Source organism: Engystomops pustulosus, chromosome 9, assembly GCF_040894005.1.
Source record: "Engystomops pustulosus chromosome 9, aEngPut4.maternal, whole genome shotgun sequence".
Classification (NCBI taxonomy): domain Eukaryota; kingdom Metazoa; phylum Chordata; class Amphibia; order Anura; family Leptodactylidae; genus Engystomops; species Engystomops pustulosus.
In genome coordinates this window covers 29,216,220-29,229,724 of record NC_092419.1, presented here as the reverse complement: position 1 = coordinate 29,229,724, position 13,505 = coordinate 29,216,220, and the positions used below count along the sequence as shown (strand labels likewise).

General features: G+C 42.2%; 39 non-coding genes across 39 annotated transcripts; 22 read left to right on the top strand and 17 right to left on the bottom strand.

Annotated features, from left to right (window-relative positions):
* The first annotated feature begins 205 nt into the window (after nucleotides 1–205).
* On the top strand, nucleotides 206–315 carry TRNAL-CAA (transfer RNA leucine (anticodon CAA)). The gene is made up of 2 exons: nucleotides 206–243; nucleotides 270–315. It is a non-coding gene; the product is annotated as a tRNA-Leu (tRNA).
* A 415-nt stretch (nucleotides 316–730) lies between these two features.
* TRNAL-CAA (transfer RNA leucine (anticodon CAA)) lies at nucleotides 731–840 on the top strand. Its single transcript has 2 exons — nucleotides 731–768; nucleotides 795–840. It is a non-coding gene; the product is annotated as a tRNA-Leu (tRNA).
* A 415-nt stretch (nucleotides 841–1,255) lies between these two features.
* TRNAL-CAA (transfer RNA leucine (anticodon CAA)) lies at nucleotides 1,256–1,365 on the top strand. The gene is made up of 2 exons: nucleotides 1,256–1,293; nucleotides 1,320–1,365. It is a non-coding gene; the product is annotated as a tRNA-Leu (tRNA).
* Nucleotides 1,366–1,475: 110 nt separating this feature from the next.
* On the bottom strand, nucleotides 1,476–1,548 carry TRNAR-UCG (transfer RNA arginine (anticodon UCG)). Its single transcript has one exon. It is a non-coding gene; the product is annotated as a tRNA-Arg (tRNA).
* Nucleotides 1,549–2,000: 452 nt separating this feature from the next.
* On the bottom strand, nucleotides 2,001–2,073 carry TRNAR-UCG (transfer RNA arginine (anticodon UCG)). Its single transcript has one exon. It is a non-coding gene; the product is annotated as a tRNA-Arg (tRNA).
* A 232-nt stretch (nucleotides 2,074–2,305) lies between these two features.
* On the top strand, nucleotides 2,306–2,415 carry TRNAL-CAA (transfer RNA leucine (anticodon CAA)). The gene is made up of 2 exons: nucleotides 2,306–2,343; nucleotides 2,370–2,415. It is a non-coding gene; the product is annotated as a tRNA-Leu (tRNA).
* Nucleotides 2,416–2,525: 110 nt separating this feature from the next.
* TRNAR-UCG (transfer RNA arginine (anticodon UCG)) lies at nucleotides 2,526–2,598 on the bottom strand. Its single transcript has one exon. It is a non-coding gene; the product is annotated as a tRNA-Arg (tRNA).
* A 232-nt stretch (nucleotides 2,599–2,830) lies between these two features.
* TRNAL-CAA (transfer RNA leucine (anticodon CAA)) lies at nucleotides 2,831–2,940 on the top strand. The gene is made up of 2 exons: nucleotides 2,831–2,868; nucleotides 2,895–2,940. It is a non-coding gene; the product is annotated as a tRNA-Leu (tRNA).
* A 110-nt stretch (nucleotides 2,941–3,050) lies between these two features.
* Nucleotides 3,051–3,123, bottom strand: TRNAR-UCG (transfer RNA arginine (anticodon UCG)). Its single transcript has one exon. It is a non-coding gene; the product is annotated as a tRNA-Arg (tRNA).
* Nucleotides 3,124–3,353: 230 nt separating this feature from the next.
* TRNAL-CAA (transfer RNA leucine (anticodon CAA)) lies at nucleotides 3,354–3,463 on the top strand. The gene is made up of 2 exons: nucleotides 3,354–3,391; nucleotides 3,418–3,463. It is a non-coding gene; the product is annotated as a tRNA-Leu (tRNA).
* Nucleotides 3,464–3,573: 110 nt separating this feature from the next.
* On the bottom strand, nucleotides 3,574–3,646 carry TRNAR-UCG (transfer RNA arginine (anticodon UCG)). The gene has a single exon. It is a non-coding gene; the product is annotated as a tRNA-Arg (tRNA).
* Nucleotides 3,647–3,878: 232 nt separating this feature from the next.
* On the top strand, nucleotides 3,879–3,988 carry TRNAL-CAA (transfer RNA leucine (anticodon CAA)). The gene is made up of 2 exons: nucleotides 3,879–3,916; nucleotides 3,943–3,988. It is a non-coding gene; the product is annotated as a tRNA-Leu (tRNA).
* A 415-nt stretch (nucleotides 3,989–4,403) lies between these two features.
* TRNAL-CAA (transfer RNA leucine (anticodon CAA)) lies at nucleotides 4,404–4,513 on the top strand. Its single transcript has 2 exons — nucleotides 4,404–4,441; nucleotides 4,468–4,513. It is a non-coding gene; the product is annotated as a tRNA-Leu (tRNA).
* Nucleotides 4,514–4,623: 110 nt separating this feature from the next.
* TRNAR-UCG (transfer RNA arginine (anticodon UCG)) lies at nucleotides 4,624–4,696 on the bottom strand. The gene has a single exon. It is a non-coding gene; the product is annotated as a tRNA-Arg (tRNA).
* A 232-nt stretch (nucleotides 4,697–4,928) lies between these two features.
* Nucleotides 4,929–5,038, top strand: TRNAL-CAA (transfer RNA leucine (anticodon CAA)). The gene is made up of 2 exons: nucleotides 4,929–4,966; nucleotides 4,993–5,038. It is a non-coding gene; the product is annotated as a tRNA-Leu (tRNA).
* Nucleotides 5,039–5,148: 110 nt separating this feature from the next.
* On the bottom strand, nucleotides 5,149–5,221 carry TRNAR-UCG (transfer RNA arginine (anticodon UCG)). Its single transcript has one exon. It is a non-coding gene; the product is annotated as a tRNA-Arg (tRNA).
* Nucleotides 5,222–5,453: 232 nt separating this feature from the next.
* On the top strand, nucleotides 5,454–5,563 carry TRNAL-CAA (transfer RNA leucine (anticodon CAA)). Its single transcript has 2 exons — nucleotides 5,454–5,491; nucleotides 5,518–5,563. It is a non-coding gene; the product is annotated as a tRNA-Leu (tRNA).
* A 110-nt stretch (nucleotides 5,564–5,673) lies between these two features.
* On the bottom strand, nucleotides 5,674–5,746 carry TRNAR-UCG (transfer RNA arginine (anticodon UCG)). The gene has a single exon. It is a non-coding gene; the product is annotated as a tRNA-Arg (tRNA).
* A 232-nt stretch (nucleotides 5,747–5,978) lies between these two features.
* On the top strand, nucleotides 5,979–6,088 carry TRNAL-CAA (transfer RNA leucine (anticodon CAA)). The gene is made up of 2 exons: nucleotides 5,979–6,016; nucleotides 6,043–6,088. It is a non-coding gene; the product is annotated as a tRNA-Leu (tRNA).
* A 415-nt stretch (nucleotides 6,089–6,503) lies between these two features.
* On the top strand, nucleotides 6,504–6,613 carry TRNAL-CAA (transfer RNA leucine (anticodon CAA)). Its single transcript has 2 exons — nucleotides 6,504–6,541; nucleotides 6,568–6,613. It is a non-coding gene; the product is annotated as a tRNA-Leu (tRNA).
* Nucleotides 6,614–7,028: 415 nt separating this feature from the next.
* Nucleotides 7,029–7,138, top strand: TRNAL-CAA (transfer RNA leucine (anticodon CAA)). The gene is made up of 2 exons: nucleotides 7,029–7,066; nucleotides 7,093–7,138. It is a non-coding gene; the product is annotated as a tRNA-Leu (tRNA).
* A 110-nt stretch (nucleotides 7,139–7,248) lies between these two features.
* On the bottom strand, nucleotides 7,249–7,321 carry TRNAR-UCG (transfer RNA arginine (anticodon UCG)). Its single transcript has one exon. It is a non-coding gene; the product is annotated as a tRNA-Arg (tRNA).
* Nucleotides 7,322–7,553: 232 nt separating this feature from the next.
* On the top strand, nucleotides 7,554–7,663 carry TRNAL-CAA (transfer RNA leucine (anticodon CAA)). The gene is made up of 2 exons: nucleotides 7,554–7,591; nucleotides 7,618–7,663. It is a non-coding gene; the product is annotated as a tRNA-Leu (tRNA).
* Nucleotides 7,664–8,078: 415 nt separating this feature from the next.
* On the top strand, nucleotides 8,079–8,188 carry TRNAL-CAA (transfer RNA leucine (anticodon CAA)). Its single transcript has 2 exons — nucleotides 8,079–8,116; nucleotides 8,143–8,188. It is a non-coding gene; the product is annotated as a tRNA-Leu (tRNA).
* A 415-nt stretch (nucleotides 8,189–8,603) lies between these two features.
* Nucleotides 8,604–8,713, top strand: TRNAL-CAA (transfer RNA leucine (anticodon CAA)). Its single transcript has 2 exons — nucleotides 8,604–8,641; nucleotides 8,668–8,713. It is a non-coding gene; the product is annotated as a tRNA-Leu (tRNA).
* A 110-nt stretch (nucleotides 8,714–8,823) lies between these two features.
* On the bottom strand, nucleotides 8,824–8,896 carry TRNAR-UCG (transfer RNA arginine (anticodon UCG)). The gene has a single exon. It is a non-coding gene; the product is annotated as a tRNA-Arg (tRNA).
* Nucleotides 8,897–9,128: 232 nt separating this feature from the next.
* Nucleotides 9,129–9,238, top strand: TRNAL-CAA (transfer RNA leucine (anticodon CAA)). The gene is made up of 2 exons: nucleotides 9,129–9,166; nucleotides 9,193–9,238. It is a non-coding gene; the product is annotated as a tRNA-Leu (tRNA).
* A 110-nt stretch (nucleotides 9,239–9,348) lies between these two features.
* On the bottom strand, nucleotides 9,349–9,421 carry TRNAR-UCG (transfer RNA arginine (anticodon UCG)). The gene has a single exon. It is a non-coding gene; the product is annotated as a tRNA-Arg (tRNA).
* A 232-nt stretch (nucleotides 9,422–9,653) lies between these two features.
* Nucleotides 9,654–9,763, top strand: TRNAL-CAA (transfer RNA leucine (anticodon CAA)). Its single transcript has 2 exons — nucleotides 9,654–9,691; nucleotides 9,718–9,763. It is a non-coding gene; the product is annotated as a tRNA-Leu (tRNA).
* Nucleotides 9,764–9,873: 110 nt separating this feature from the next.
* Nucleotides 9,874–9,946, bottom strand: TRNAR-UCG (transfer RNA arginine (anticodon UCG)). The gene has a single exon. It is a non-coding gene; the product is annotated as a tRNA-Arg (tRNA).
* A 452-nt stretch (nucleotides 9,947–10,398) lies between these two features.
* On the bottom strand, nucleotides 10,399–10,471 carry TRNAR-UCG (transfer RNA arginine (anticodon UCG)). Its single transcript has one exon. It is a non-coding gene; the product is annotated as a tRNA-Arg (tRNA).
* Nucleotides 10,472–10,703: 232 nt separating this feature from the next.
* TRNAL-CAA (transfer RNA leucine (anticodon CAA)) lies at nucleotides 10,704–10,813 on the top strand. Its single transcript has 2 exons — nucleotides 10,704–10,741; nucleotides 10,768–10,813. It is a non-coding gene; the product is annotated as a tRNA-Leu (tRNA).
* Nucleotides 10,814–10,923: 110 nt separating this feature from the next.
* On the bottom strand, nucleotides 10,924–10,996 carry TRNAR-UCG (transfer RNA arginine (anticodon UCG)). Its single transcript has one exon. It is a non-coding gene; the product is annotated as a tRNA-Arg (tRNA).
* A 452-nt stretch (nucleotides 10,997–11,448) lies between these two features.
* Nucleotides 11,449–11,521, bottom strand: TRNAR-UCG (transfer RNA arginine (anticodon UCG)). Its single transcript has one exon. It is a non-coding gene; the product is annotated as a tRNA-Arg (tRNA).
* A 232-nt stretch (nucleotides 11,522–11,753) lies between these two features.
* TRNAL-CAA (transfer RNA leucine (anticodon CAA)) lies at nucleotides 11,754–11,863 on the top strand. The gene is made up of 2 exons: nucleotides 11,754–11,791; nucleotides 11,818–11,863. It is a non-coding gene; the product is annotated as a tRNA-Leu (tRNA).
* A 110-nt stretch (nucleotides 11,864–11,973) lies between these two features.
* Nucleotides 11,974–12,046, bottom strand: TRNAR-UCG (transfer RNA arginine (anticodon UCG)). Its single transcript has one exon. It is a non-coding gene; the product is annotated as a tRNA-Arg (tRNA).
* Nucleotides 12,047–12,498: 452 nt separating this feature from the next.
* On the bottom strand, nucleotides 12,499–12,571 carry TRNAR-UCG (transfer RNA arginine (anticodon UCG)). The gene has a single exon. It is a non-coding gene; the product is annotated as a tRNA-Arg (tRNA).
* A 232-nt stretch (nucleotides 12,572–12,803) lies between these two features.
* TRNAL-CAA (transfer RNA leucine (anticodon CAA)) lies at nucleotides 12,804–12,913 on the top strand. Its single transcript has 2 exons — nucleotides 12,804–12,841; nucleotides 12,868–12,913. It is a non-coding gene; the product is annotated as a tRNA-Leu (tRNA).
* A 415-nt stretch (nucleotides 12,914–13,328) lies between these two features.
* TRNAL-CAA (transfer RNA leucine (anticodon CAA)) lies at nucleotides 13,329–13,438 on the top strand. The gene is made up of 2 exons: nucleotides 13,329–13,366; nucleotides 13,393–13,438. It is a non-coding gene; the product is annotated as a tRNA-Leu (tRNA).
* Nucleotides 13,439–13,505: the final 67 nt, after the last annotated feature.

Below are 13,505 nucleotides of genomic sequence, written 5' to 3'. Positions count from 1 at the left end.
TTGAAACAGGAAATACTATTGTGTCTTTGGTTTCATTTGAGGTAAAAGACAAAACAAAACTTTCTTTCTAGTATACATCAACAAATACAGTAGACCTACATGACATTCCAGATTTCTCTGTAATTTTTTCACATATTGCACATAACGCCTGACCATACGGTAAACCACACGGCTAAGGAATGGACTAAAATGTCTTTGCCAGTATGTCAGAATGGCCGAGTGGTCTAAGGCGCCAGACTCAAGAGCAAATTCTTCCCCCAACATGGGTGTTCTGGTCTCCAAATGGAGGCGTGGGTTCAAATCCCACTTCTGACAGCAAGTTTTTGGCAAAGCAAGCTTTCTTACATGAGTCAATGTAAACGCTAACTTATACTCGTGTAATCAAATTCAAAAGATAGCACTTAGGCAGCGCTCTATTAACTCATCGACCACGAAGGGACTCGACCCCTCAATCTTCTGATCCGAAGTCAGACGCCTTATCCATTAGGCCACGCGGTCCTGACGGTAGGCTCTGTGGACTTTACGTTGAAACAGGAAATACTATTGTGTCTTTGGATTCATTTGAGGTAAAAGACAAAACAAAACTTTCTTTCTAGTATACATCAACAAATACAGTAGACCTACATGACATTCCAGATTTCTCTGTAATTTTTTCACATATTGCACATAATGCCTGACCATACGGTAAACCACACGGCTAAGGAATGGACTAAAATGTCTTTGCCAGTATGTCAGAATGGCTGAGTGGTCTAAGGCGCCAGACTCAAGAGCAAATTCTTCCCCCAACATGGGTGTTCTGGTCTCCAAATGGAGGTGTGGGTTCAAATCCCACTTCTGACAGCAAGTTTTTGGCAAAGCAAGCTTTCTTACATGACTCAATGAAAACGCTAACTTATACTCGTGTAATCAAATTCAAAAGATAGCACTTAGGCAGCGCTCTATTAACTCATCGACCACGAAGGGACTCGAACCCTCAATCTTCTGATCCGAAGTCAGACCCCTTATCCATTAGGCCACGCTGTCCTGATGGTAGGCTCTGTGGACTTTACGTTGAAAAAGGAAATACTATTGTGTCTTTGGTTTCATTTGAGGTAAAAGACAAAACAAAACTTTCTTTCTAGTATACATCAACAAATACAGTAGACCTACATGACATTCCAGATTTCTCTGTAATTTTTTCACATATTGCACATAACGCCTGACCATACGGTAAACCACACGGCTAAGGAATGGACTAAAATGTCTTTGCCAGTATGTCAGAATGGCCGAGTGGTCTAAGGCGCCAGACTCAAGAGCAAATTCTTCCCCCAACATGGGTGTTCTGGTCTCCAAATGGAGGCGTGGGTTCAAATCCCACTTCTGACAGCAAGTTTTTGGCAAAGCAAGCTTTCTTACATGAGTCAATGTAAACGCTAACTTATACTCGTGTAATCAAATTCAAAAGATAGCACTTAGACAGCTCTCTGTTAACTCATCGACCACAAAGGGACTCGAACCCTCAATCTTCTGATCCGAAGTCAGACGCCTTATCCATTAGGCCACGCGGCCCTGATGGTAGGGTTTGTGGACTTTACGTTGAAACAGGAAATACTGTTGTGTCTTTGGTTTCATTTGAGGTAAAAGACAAAACAAAACTTTCTTTCTAGTATACATCAACAAATACAGTAGACCTACATGACATTCCAGATTTCTCTGTAATTTTTTCACATATTGCACATAACGCCTGACCATACGGTAAACCACACGGCTAAGGAATGGACTAAAATGTCTTTGCCAGTATGTCAGAATGGCCGAGTGGTCTAAGGCGCCAGATTCAAGAGAAAATTCTTCCCCCAACATGGGTGTTCTGGTCTCCAAATGGAGGTGTGGGTTCAAATCCCACTTCTGCCAGCAAGTTTTTGGCAAAGCAAGCTTTCTTACATGAGTCAATGTATACGCTAACTTATACTCGTGTAATCAAATTCAAAAGCTAGCACTTAGGCAGCGCTCTATTAACTCATCGACCACGAAGGGACTCGAACCCTCAATCTTCTGATCCGAAGTCAGACGCCTTATCCATTAGGCCACGCGGTCCTTACAGTATGTTCTGTGGTCTTTACGTTGAAACAGGAGATACTGTTGTGTCTTTGGTTTCATTTGAGGTTAAAGACAAAACAAAACTTTCTTTCTAGTATACATCAACAAATACAGTAGACCTACATGACATTCCAGATTTCTCTGTAATTTTTTCACATATTGCACATAACGCCTGACCATACGGTAAACCACACGGCTAAGGAATGGATTAAAACGTCTTTGCCAGTATGTCGGAATGGCCGAGTGGTCTAAGGCGCCAGACTCAAGAGCAAATTCTTCCCCCAACATGGGTGTTCTGGTCTCCAAATGGAGGCGTGGGTTCAAATCCCACTTCTGACAGCAAGTTTTTGGCAAAGCAAGCTTTCTTACATGAGTCAATGTAAACGCTAACTTATACTCGTGTAATCAAATTCAAAAGATAGCACTTAGGCAACACTCTATTAACTCATCGACCACGAAGGAACTCGAACCCTCAATCTTCTGATCCGAAGTCAGACGCCTTAACCATTAGGCCACGCGGTCCTTACAGTATGTTCCGTGGACTTTACGTTGAAACAGGAAATACTGTTGTGTCTTTGGTTTCATTTGAGGTAAAAGACAAAACAAAACTTTCTTTTTAGTATACATCAACAAATACAGTAGACCTACATGACATTCCAGATTTCTCTGTAATTTTTTCACATATTGCACATAACGCCTGACCATACGGTAAACCACACGGCTAAGGAATGGACTAAAATGTCTTTGCCAGTATGTCAGAATGGCCGAGTGGTCTAAGGCGCCAGACTCAAGAGCAAATTCTTCCCCCAACATGGGTGTTCTGGTCTCCAAATGGAGGCGTGGGTTCAAATCCCACTTCTGACAGCAAGTTTTTGGCAAAGCAAGCTTTCTTACATGAGTCAATGTAAACGCTAACTTATACTCGTGTAATCAAATTCAAAAGATAGCACTTAGACAGCTCTCTATTAACTCATCGACCACGAAGGGACTCGAACCCTCAATCTTCTGATCCGAAGTCAGACGCCTTATTCATTAGGCCACGCGGTCCTGACGGTAGGCTCTGTGGACTTTGTGGAAACAGGAAATACTATTGTGTCTTTGGTTTCATTTGAGGTAAAAGACAAAACAAAACTTTCTTTCTAGTATACATCAACAAATACAGTAGACCTACATGACATTCGAGATTTCTCTGTAATTTTTTCACATATTGCACATAACGCCTGACCATACGGTAAACCACACGGCTAAGGAATGGACTAAAATGTCTTTGCCAGTATGTCAGAATGGCCGAGTGGTCTAAGGCGCCAGACTCAAGAGCAAATTCTTCCCCCAACATGGGTGTTCTGGTCTCCAAATGGAGGCGTGGGTTCAAATCCCACTTCTGACAGCAAGGTTTTGGCAAAGCAAGCTTTCTTACATGAGTCAATGTAAACGCTAACTTATACTCGTGTAATCAAATTCAAAAGATAGCACTTAGGCAACACTCTATTAACTCATCGACCACGAAGGAACTCGAACCCTCAAACTTCTGATCCGAAGTCAGACGCCTTAACCATTAGGCCACGCGGTCCTTACAGTATGTTCCGTGGACTTTACGTTGAAACAGGAAATACTGTTGTGTCTTTGGTTTCATTTGAGGTAAAAGACAAAACAAAACTTTCTTTTTAGTATACATCAACAAATACAGTAGACCTACATGACATTCCAGATTTCTCTGTAATTTTTTCACATATTGCACATAACGCCTGACCATACGGTAAACCACACGGCTAAGGAATGGATTAAAATGTCTTTGCCAGTATGTCAGAATGGCCGAGTGGTCTAAGGCGCCAGACTCAAGAGCAAATTCTTCCCCCAACATGGGTGTTCTGGTCTCCAAATGGAGGCGTGGGTTCAAATCCCACTTCTGACAGCAAGTTTTTGGCAAAGCAAGCTTTCTTACATGAGTCAATGTAAACGCTAACTTATACTCGTGTAATCAAATTCAAAAGATAGCACTTAGGCAACACTCTATTAACTCATCGACCACGAAGGAACTCGAACCCTCAATCTTCTGACCCGAAGTCAGACGCCTTAACCATTAGGCCACGCGGTCCTTACAGTATGTTCCGTGGACTTTACGTTGAAACAGGAAATACTGTTGTGTCTTTGGTTTCATTTGAGGTAAAAGACAAAACAAAACTTTCTTTTTAGTATACATCAACAAATACAGTAGACCTACATGACATTCCAGATTTCTCTGTAATTTTTTCACATATTGCACATAACGCCTGACCATACGGTAAACCACACGGCTAAGGAATGGACTAAAATGTCTTTGCTAATATGTCAGAATGGCCGAGTGGTCTAAGGCGCCAGACTCAAGAGCAAATTCTTCCCCCAACATGGGTGTTCTGGTCTCCAAATGGAGGCGTGGGTTCAAATCCCACTTCTGACAGCAAGTTTTTGGCAAAGCAAGCTTTCTTACATGAGTCAATGTAAACGCTAACTTATACTCGTGTAATCAAATTCAAAAGATAGCACTTAGGCAACACTCTATTAACTCATCGACCACGAAGGAACTCGAACCCTCAATCTTCTGATCCGAAGTCAGACGCCTTAACCATTAGGCCACGCGGTCCTTACAGTATGTTCCGTGGACTTTACGTTGAAACAGGAAATACTGTTGTGTCTTTGGTTTCATTTGAGGTAAAAGACAAAACAAAACTTTCTTTTTAGTATACATCAACAAATACAGTAGACCTACATGACATTCCAGATTTCTCTGTAATTTTTTCACATATTGCACATAACGCCTGACCATACGGTAAACCACACGGCTAAGGAATGGACTAAAATGTCTTTGCTAATATGTCAGAATGGCCGAGTGGTCTAAGGCGCCAGACTCAAGAGCAAATTCTTCCCCCAACATGGGTGTTCTGGTCTCCAAATGGAGGCGTGGGTTCAAATCCCACTTCTGACAGCAAGTTTTTGGCAAAGCAAGCTTTCTTACATGAGTCAATGTAAACGCTAACTTATACTCGTGTAATCAAATTCAAAAGATAGCACTTAGGCAACACTCTATTAACTCATCGACCACGAAGGAACTCGAACCCTCAATCTTCTGATCCGAAGTCAGACGCCTTAACCATTAGGCCACGCGGTCCTTACAGTATGTTCCGTGGACTTTACGTTGAAACAGGAAATACTGTTGTGTCTTTGGTTTCATTTGAGGTAAAAGACAAAACAAAACTTTCTTTTTAGTATACATCAACAAATACAGTAGACCTACATGACATTCCAGATTTCTCTGTAATTTTTTCACATATTGCACATAACGCCTGACCATACGGTAAACCACACGGCTAAGGAATGGACTAAAATGTCTTTGCCAGTATGTCAGAATGGCCGAGTGGTCTAAGGCGCCAGACTCAAGAGCAAATTCTTCCCCCAACATGGGTGTTCTGGTCTCCAAATGGAGGCGTGGGTTCAAATCCCACTTCTGACAGCAAGTTTTTGGCAAAGCAAGCTTTCTTACATGAGTCAATGTAAACGCTAACTTATACTCGTGTAATCAAATTCAAAAGATAGCACTTAGACAGCTCTCTATTAACTCATCGACCACGAAGGGACTCGAACCCTCAATCTTCTGATCCGAAGTCAGACGCCTTATTCATTAGGCCACGCGGTCCTGACGGTAGGCTCTGTGGACTTTACGTTGAAACAGGAAATACTATTGTGTCTTTGGTTTCATTTGAGGTAAAAGACAAAACAAAACTTTCTTTCTAGTATACATCAACAAATACAGTAGACCTACATGACATTCGAGATTTCTCTGTAATTTTTTCACATATTGCACATAACGCCTGACCATACGGTAGACCACACGGCTAAGGAATGGACTAAAATGTCTTTGCCAGTATGTCAGAATGGCCGAGTGGTCTAAGGCGCCAGACTCAAGAGCAAATTCTTCCCCCAACATGGGTGTTCTGGTCTCCAAATGGAGGCGTGGGTTCAAATCCCACTTCTGACAGCAAGTTTTTGGCAAAGCAAGCTTTCTTACATGAGTCAATGTAAACGCTAACTTATACTCGTGTAATCAAATTCAAAAGATAGCACTTAGGCAGCGCTCTATTAACTCATCGACCACGAAGGGACTCGACCCCTCAAACTTCTGATCCGAAGTCAGACGCCTTATCCATTAGGCCACGCGGTCCTGACGGTAGGCTCTGTGGACTTTACGTTGAAACAGGAAATACTATTGTGTCTTTGGTTTCATTTGAGGTAAAAGACAAAACAAAACTTTCTTTCTAGTATACATCAACAAATACAGTAGACCTACATGACATTCCAGATTTCTCTGTAATTTTTTCACATATTGCACATAACGCCTGACCATACGGTAAACCACACGGCTAAGGAATGGACTAAAATGTCTTTGCTAATATGTCAGAATGGCCGAGTGGTCTAAGGCGCCAGACTCAAGAGCAAATTCTTCCCCCAACATGGGTGTTCTGGTCTCCAAATGGAGGCGTGGGTTCAAATCCCACTTCTGACAGCAAGTTTTTGGCAAAGCAAGCTTTCTTACATGACTCAATGTAAACGCTAACTTATACTCGTGTAATCAAATTCAAAAGCTAGCACTTAGGCAGCGCTCTATTAACTCATCGACCACGAAGGGACTCGACCCCTCAATCTTCTGATCCGAAGTCAGACGCCTTATCCATTAGGCCACGTGGTCCTTACAGTATGTTCTGTGGACTTTACGTTGAAACAGGAAATACTGTTGTGTCTTTGGTTTCATTTGAGGTAAAAGACAAAACAAAACTTTCTTTTTAGTATACATCAACAAATACAGTAGACCTACATGACATTCCAGATTTCTCTGTAATTTTTTCACATATTGCACATAACGCCTGACCATAGGGTAAACCACACGGCTAAGGAATGGACTAAAATGTCTTTGCCAGTATGTCAGAATGGCCGAGTGGTCTAAGGCGCCAGACTCAAGAGCAAATTCTTCCCCCAACATGGGTGTTCTGGTCTCCAAATGGAGGCGTGGGTTCAAATCCCACTTCTGACAGCAAGTTTTTGGCAAAGCAAGCTTTCTTACATGAGTCAATGTAAACGCTAACTTATACTCGTGTAATCAAATTCAAAAGATAGCACTTAGACAGCTCTCTATTAACTCATCGACCACGAAGGGACTCGAACCCTCAATCTTCTGATCCGAAGTCAGACGCCTTATCCATTAGGCCACGCGGTCCTGATGGTAGGCTCTGTGGACTTTACGTTGAAACAGGAAATACTGTTGTGTCTTTGGTTTCATTTGAGGTAAAAGACAAAACAAAACTTTCTTTCTAGTATACATCAACAAATACAGTAGACTTACATGACATTCCAGATTTCTCTGTAATTTTTTCATATATTGCACATAACGCCTGACCATACGGTAAACCACACGGCTAAGGAATGGACTAAAATGTCTTTGCATGTATGTCAGAATGGCCGAGTGGTCTAAGGCGCCAGACTCAAGAGCAAATTCTTCCCCCAACATGGGTGTTCTGGTCTCCAAATGGAGGCGTGGGTTCAAATCCCACTTCTGACAGCAAGTTTTTGGCAAAGCAAGCTTTCTTACATGAGTCAATGTAAACGCTAACTTATACTCGTGTAATCAAATTCAAAAGATAGCACTTAGGCAGCGCTCTATTAACTCATCGACCACGAAGGGACTCGACCCCTCAATCTTCTGATCCGAAGTCAGACGCCTTATCCATTAGGCCACGCGGTCCTGACGGTAGGCTCTGTGGACTTTACGTTGAAACAGGAAATACTATTGTGTCTTTGGATTCATTTGAGGTAAAAGACAAAACAAAACTTTCTTTCTAGTATACATCAACAAATACAGTAGACCTACATGACATTCCAGATTTCTCTGTAATTTTTTCACATATTGCACATAACGCCTGACCATACGGTAAACCACACGGCTAAGGAATGGACTAAAATGTCTTTGCCAGTATGTCAGAATGGCCGAGTGGTCTAAGGCGCCAGACTCAAGAGCAAATTCTTCCCCCAACATGGGTGTTCTGGTCTCCAAATGGAGGTGTGGGTTCAAATCCCACTTCTGACAGCAAGTTTTTGGCAAAGCAAGCTTTCTTACATGAGTCAATGTAAACGCTAACTTATACTCGTGTAATCAAATTCAAAAGATAGCACTTAGGCAACACTCTATTAACTCATCGACCACGAAGGAACTCGAACCCTCAATCTTCTGACCCGAAGTCAGACGCCTTAACCATTAGGCCACGCGGTCCTTACAGTATGTTCCGTGGACTTTATGTTGAAACAGGAAATACTGTTGTGTCTTTGGTTTCATTTGAGGTAAAAGACAAAACAAAACTTTCTTTTTAGTATACATCAACAAATACAGTAGACCTACATGACATTCCAGATTTCTCTGTAATTTTTTCACATATTGCACATAACGCCTGACCATACGGTAAACCACACGGCTAAGGAATGGACTAAAATGTCTTTGCCAGTATGTCAGAATGGCCGAGTGGTCTAAGGCGCCAGACTCAAGAGCAAATTTTTCCCCCAACATGGGTGTTCTGGTCTCCAAATGGAGGCGTGGGTTCAAATCCCACTTCTGACAGCAAGTTTTTGGCAAAGCAAGCTTTCTTACATGAGTCAATGTAAACGCTAACTTATACTCGTGTAATCAAATTCAAAAGATAGCACTTAGACAGCTCTCTATTAACTCATCGACCACAAAGGGACTCGAACCCTCAATCTTCTGATCCGAAGTCAGACGCCTTACCCATTAGGCCACGCGGCCCTGATGGTAGGGTTTGTGGACTTTACGTTGAAACAGGAAATACTGTTGTGTCTTTGGTTTCATTTGAGGTAAAAGACAAAACAAAACTTTCTTTCTAGTATACATCAACAAATACAGTAGACCTACATGACATTCCAGATTTCTCTGTAATTTTTTCACATATTGCACATAACGCCTGACCATACGGTAAACCACACGGCTAAGGAATGGACTAAAATGTCTTTGCCAGTATGTCAGAATGGCCGAGTGGTCTAAGGCGCCAGACTCAAGAGCAAATTCTTCCCCCAACATGGGTGTTCTGGTCTCCAAATGGAGGCGTGGGTTCAAATCCCACTTCTGACAGCAAGTTTTTGGCAAAGCAAGCTTTCTTACATGACTCAATGTAAACGCTAACTTATACTCGTGTAATCAAATTCAAAAGATAGCACTTAGGCAGCGCTCTATTAACTCATCGACCACGAAGGGACTCGAACCCTCAATCTTCTGATACGAAGTCAGACGCCTTATCCATTAGGCCACGCGGTCCTTACAGTATGTTCCGTGGACTTTACGTTGAAACAGGAAATACTGTTGTGTCTTTGGTTTCATTTGAGGTAAAAGACAAAACAAAACTTTCTTTTTCGTATACATCAACAAATACAGTAGACCTACATGACATTCCAGATTTCTCTGTAATTTTTTCACATATTGCACATAACGCCTGACCATACTGTAAACCACACGGCTAAGGAATGGACTAAAATGTCTTTGCCAGTATGTCAGAATGGCCGAGTGGTCTAAGGCGCCAGACTCAAGAGCAAATTCTTCCCCCAACATGGGTGTTCTGGTCTCCAAATGGAGGCGTGGGTTCAAATCCCACTTCTGACAGCAAGTTTTTGGCAAAGCAAGCTTTCTTACATGAGTCAATGTAAACCCTAACTTATACTCGTGTAATCAAATTCAAAAGATAGCACTTAGACAGCTTTCTATTAACTCATCGACCACGAAGGGACTCGAACCCTCAATCTTCTGATCCGAAGTCAGACGCCTTATCCATTAGGCCACGCGGTCCTGATGGTAGGCTCTGTGGACTTTACGTTGAAACAGGAAATACTGTTGTGTCTTTGGTTTCATTTGAGGTAAAAGACAAAACAAAACTTTCTTTCTAGTATACATCAACAAATACAGTAGACTTACATGACATTCCAGATTTCTCTGTAATTTTTTCACATATTGCACATAACGCCTGACCATACGGTAAACCACACGGCTAAGGAATGGACTAAAACGTCTTTGCCAGTATGTCACAATGGCCGAGTGGTCTAAGGCGCCAGACTCAGGAGCAAATTCTTCCCCCAACATGGGTGTTCTGGTCTCCAAATGGAGGCGTGGGTTCCAATCCCACTTCTGACAGCAAGTTTTTGGCAAAGCAAGCTTTCTTACATGAGTCAATGTAAACGCTAACTTATACTCGTGTAATCAAATTCAAAAGATAGCACTTAGACAGCTCTCTGTTAACTCATTGACCACAAAGGGACTCGAACCCTCAATCTCCTGATCCGAAGTCAGACGCCTTATCCATTAGGCCACGCGGTCCTGATGGTAGGCTCTGTGGACTTTACGTTGAAACAGGAAATACTATTGTGTCTTTGGTTTCATTTGAGGTAAAAGACAAAACAAAACTTTCTTTCTAGTATACATCAACAAATACAGTAGACCTACATGACATTCCAGATTTCTCTGTAATTTTTTCACATATTGCACATAACGCCTGACCATACGGTAAACCACACGGCTAAGGAATGGACTAAAATGTCTTTGCCAGTATGTCAGAATGGCCGAGTGGTCTAAGGCGCCAGACTCAAGAGCAAATTCTTCCCCCAACATGGGTGTTCTGGTCTCCAAATGGAGGCGTGGGTTCAAATCCCACTTCTGACAGCAAGTTTTTGGCAAAGCAAGCTTTCTTACATGAGTCAATGTAAACGCTAACTTATACTCGTGTAATCAAATTCAAAAGATAGCACTTAGACAGCTCTCTGTTAACTCATTGACCACGAAGGGACTCGAACCCTCAATCTCCTGATCCGAAGTCAGACGCCTTATCCATTAGGCCACGCGGTCCTGATGGTAGGCTCTGTGGACTTTACGTTGAAACAGGAAATACTGTTGTGTCTTTGGTTTCATTTGAGGTAAAAGACAAAACAAAACTTTCTTTCTAGTATACATCAACAAATATAGTAGACCTACATGACATTCCAGATTTCTCTGTAATTTTTTCACATATTGCACATAACGCCTGACCATACGGTAAACCACACGGCTAAGGAATGGACTAAAATGTCTTTGCCAGTATGTCACAATGGCCGAGTGGTCTAAGGCGCCAGACTCAAGAGCAACTTCTTCCCCCAACATGGGTGTTCTGGTCTCCAAATGGAGGCGTGGGTTCAAATCCCACTTCTGACAGCAAGTTTTTGGCAAAGCAAGCTTTCTTACATGAGTCAATGTAAACGCTAACTTATACTCGTGTAATCAAATTCAAAAGATAGCACTTAGACAGCTCTCTGTTAACTCATTGACCACGAAGGGACTCGAACCCTCAATCTCCTGATCCGAAGTCAGACACCTTATCCATTAGGCCACGCGGTCCTGATGGTAGGCTCTGTGGACTTTACGTTGAAACAGGAAATACTATTGTGTCTTTGGTTTCATTTGAGGTAAAAGACAAAACAAAACTTTCTTTCTAGTATACATCAACAAATACAGTAGACCTACATGACATTCCAGATTTCTCTGTAATTTTTTCACATATTGCACATAACGCCTGACCATACGGTAAACCACACGGCTAAGGAATGGACTAAAATGTCTTTGCCAGTATGTCAGAATGGCCGAGTGGTCTAAGGCGCCAGACTCAAGAGCAAATTCTTCCCCCAACATGGGTGTTCTGGTCTCCAAATGGAGGCGTGGGTTCAAATCCCACTTCTGACAGCAAGTTTTTGGCAAAGCAAGCTTTCTTACATGAGTCAATGTAAACGCTAACTTATACTCGTGTAATCAAATTCAAAAGATAGCACTTAGACAGCTCTCTGTTAACTCATTGACCACGAAGGGACTCGAACCCTCAATCTCCTGATCCGAAGTCAGACGCCTTATCCATTAGGCCACGCGGTCCTGATGGTAGGCTCTGTGGACTTTACGTTGAAACAGGAAATACTGTTGTGTCTTTGGTTTCATTTGAGGTAAAAGACAAAACAAAACTTTCTTTCTAGTATACATCAACAAATATAGTAGACCTACATGACATTCCAGATTTCTCTGTAATTTTTTCACATATTGCACATAACGCCTGACCATACGGTAAACCACACGGCTAAGGAATGGACTAAAATGTCTTTGCCAGTATGTCACAATGGCCGAGTGGTCTAAGGCGCCAGACTCAAGAGCAACTTCTTCCCCCAACATGGGTGTTCTGGTCTCCAAATGGAGGCGTGGGTTCAAATCCCACTTCTGACAGCAAGTTTTTGGCAAAGCAAGCTTTCTTACATGAGTCAATGTAAACGCTAACTTATACTCGTGTAATCAAATTCAAAAGATAGCACTTAGACAGCTCTCTGTTAACTCATTGACCACGAAGGGACTCGAACCCTCAATCTCCTGATCCGAAGTCAGACGCCTTATCCATTAGGCCACGCGGTCCTGATGGTAGGCTCTGTGGACTTTACGTTGAAACAGGAAATACTGTTGTGTCTTTGGTTTTATTTGAGGTAAAAGACAAAACAAAACTTTCTTTCTAGTATACATCAACAAATACAGTAGACCTACATGACATTCCAGATTTCTCTGTAATTTTTTCACATATTGCACATAACACCTGACCATACGGTAAACCACACGGCTAAGGAATGGACTAAAATGTCTTTGCCAGTCTGTCAGAATGGCCGAGTGGTCTAAGGCGCCAGACTCAAGAGCAACTTCTTCCCCCAACATGGGTGTTCTGGTCTCCAAATGGAGGCGTGGGTTCAAATCCCACTTCTGACAGCAAGTTTTTGGCAAAGCAAGCTTTCTTACATGAGTCAATGTAAACGCTAACTTATACTCGTGTAATCAAATTCAAAAGATAGCACTTAGGCAGCGCTCTATTAACTCATCGACCACGAAGGGACTCGACCCCTCAATCTTCTGATCCGAAGTCAGACGCCTTATCCATTAGGCCACGCGGTCCTGATGGTAGGCTCTGTGGACTTTACGTTGAAACAGGAAATACTGTTGTGTCTTTGGTTTCATTTGAGGTAAAAGACAAAACAAAACTTTCTTTCTAGTATACATCAACAAATACAGTAGACCTACATGACATTCCAGATTTCTCTGTAATTTTTTCACATATTGCACATAACGCCTGACCATACGGTAAACCACACGGCTAAGGAATGGACTAAAATGTCTTTGCCAGTATGTCAGAATGGCCGAGTGGTCTAAGGCGCCAGACTCAAGAGCAAATTCTTCCCCCAACATGGGTGTTCTGGTCTCCAAATGGAGGCGTGGGTTCAAATCCCACTTCTGACAGCAAGTTTTTGGCAAAGCAAGCTTTCTTACATGAGTCAATGTAAACGCTAACTTATACTCGTGTAAT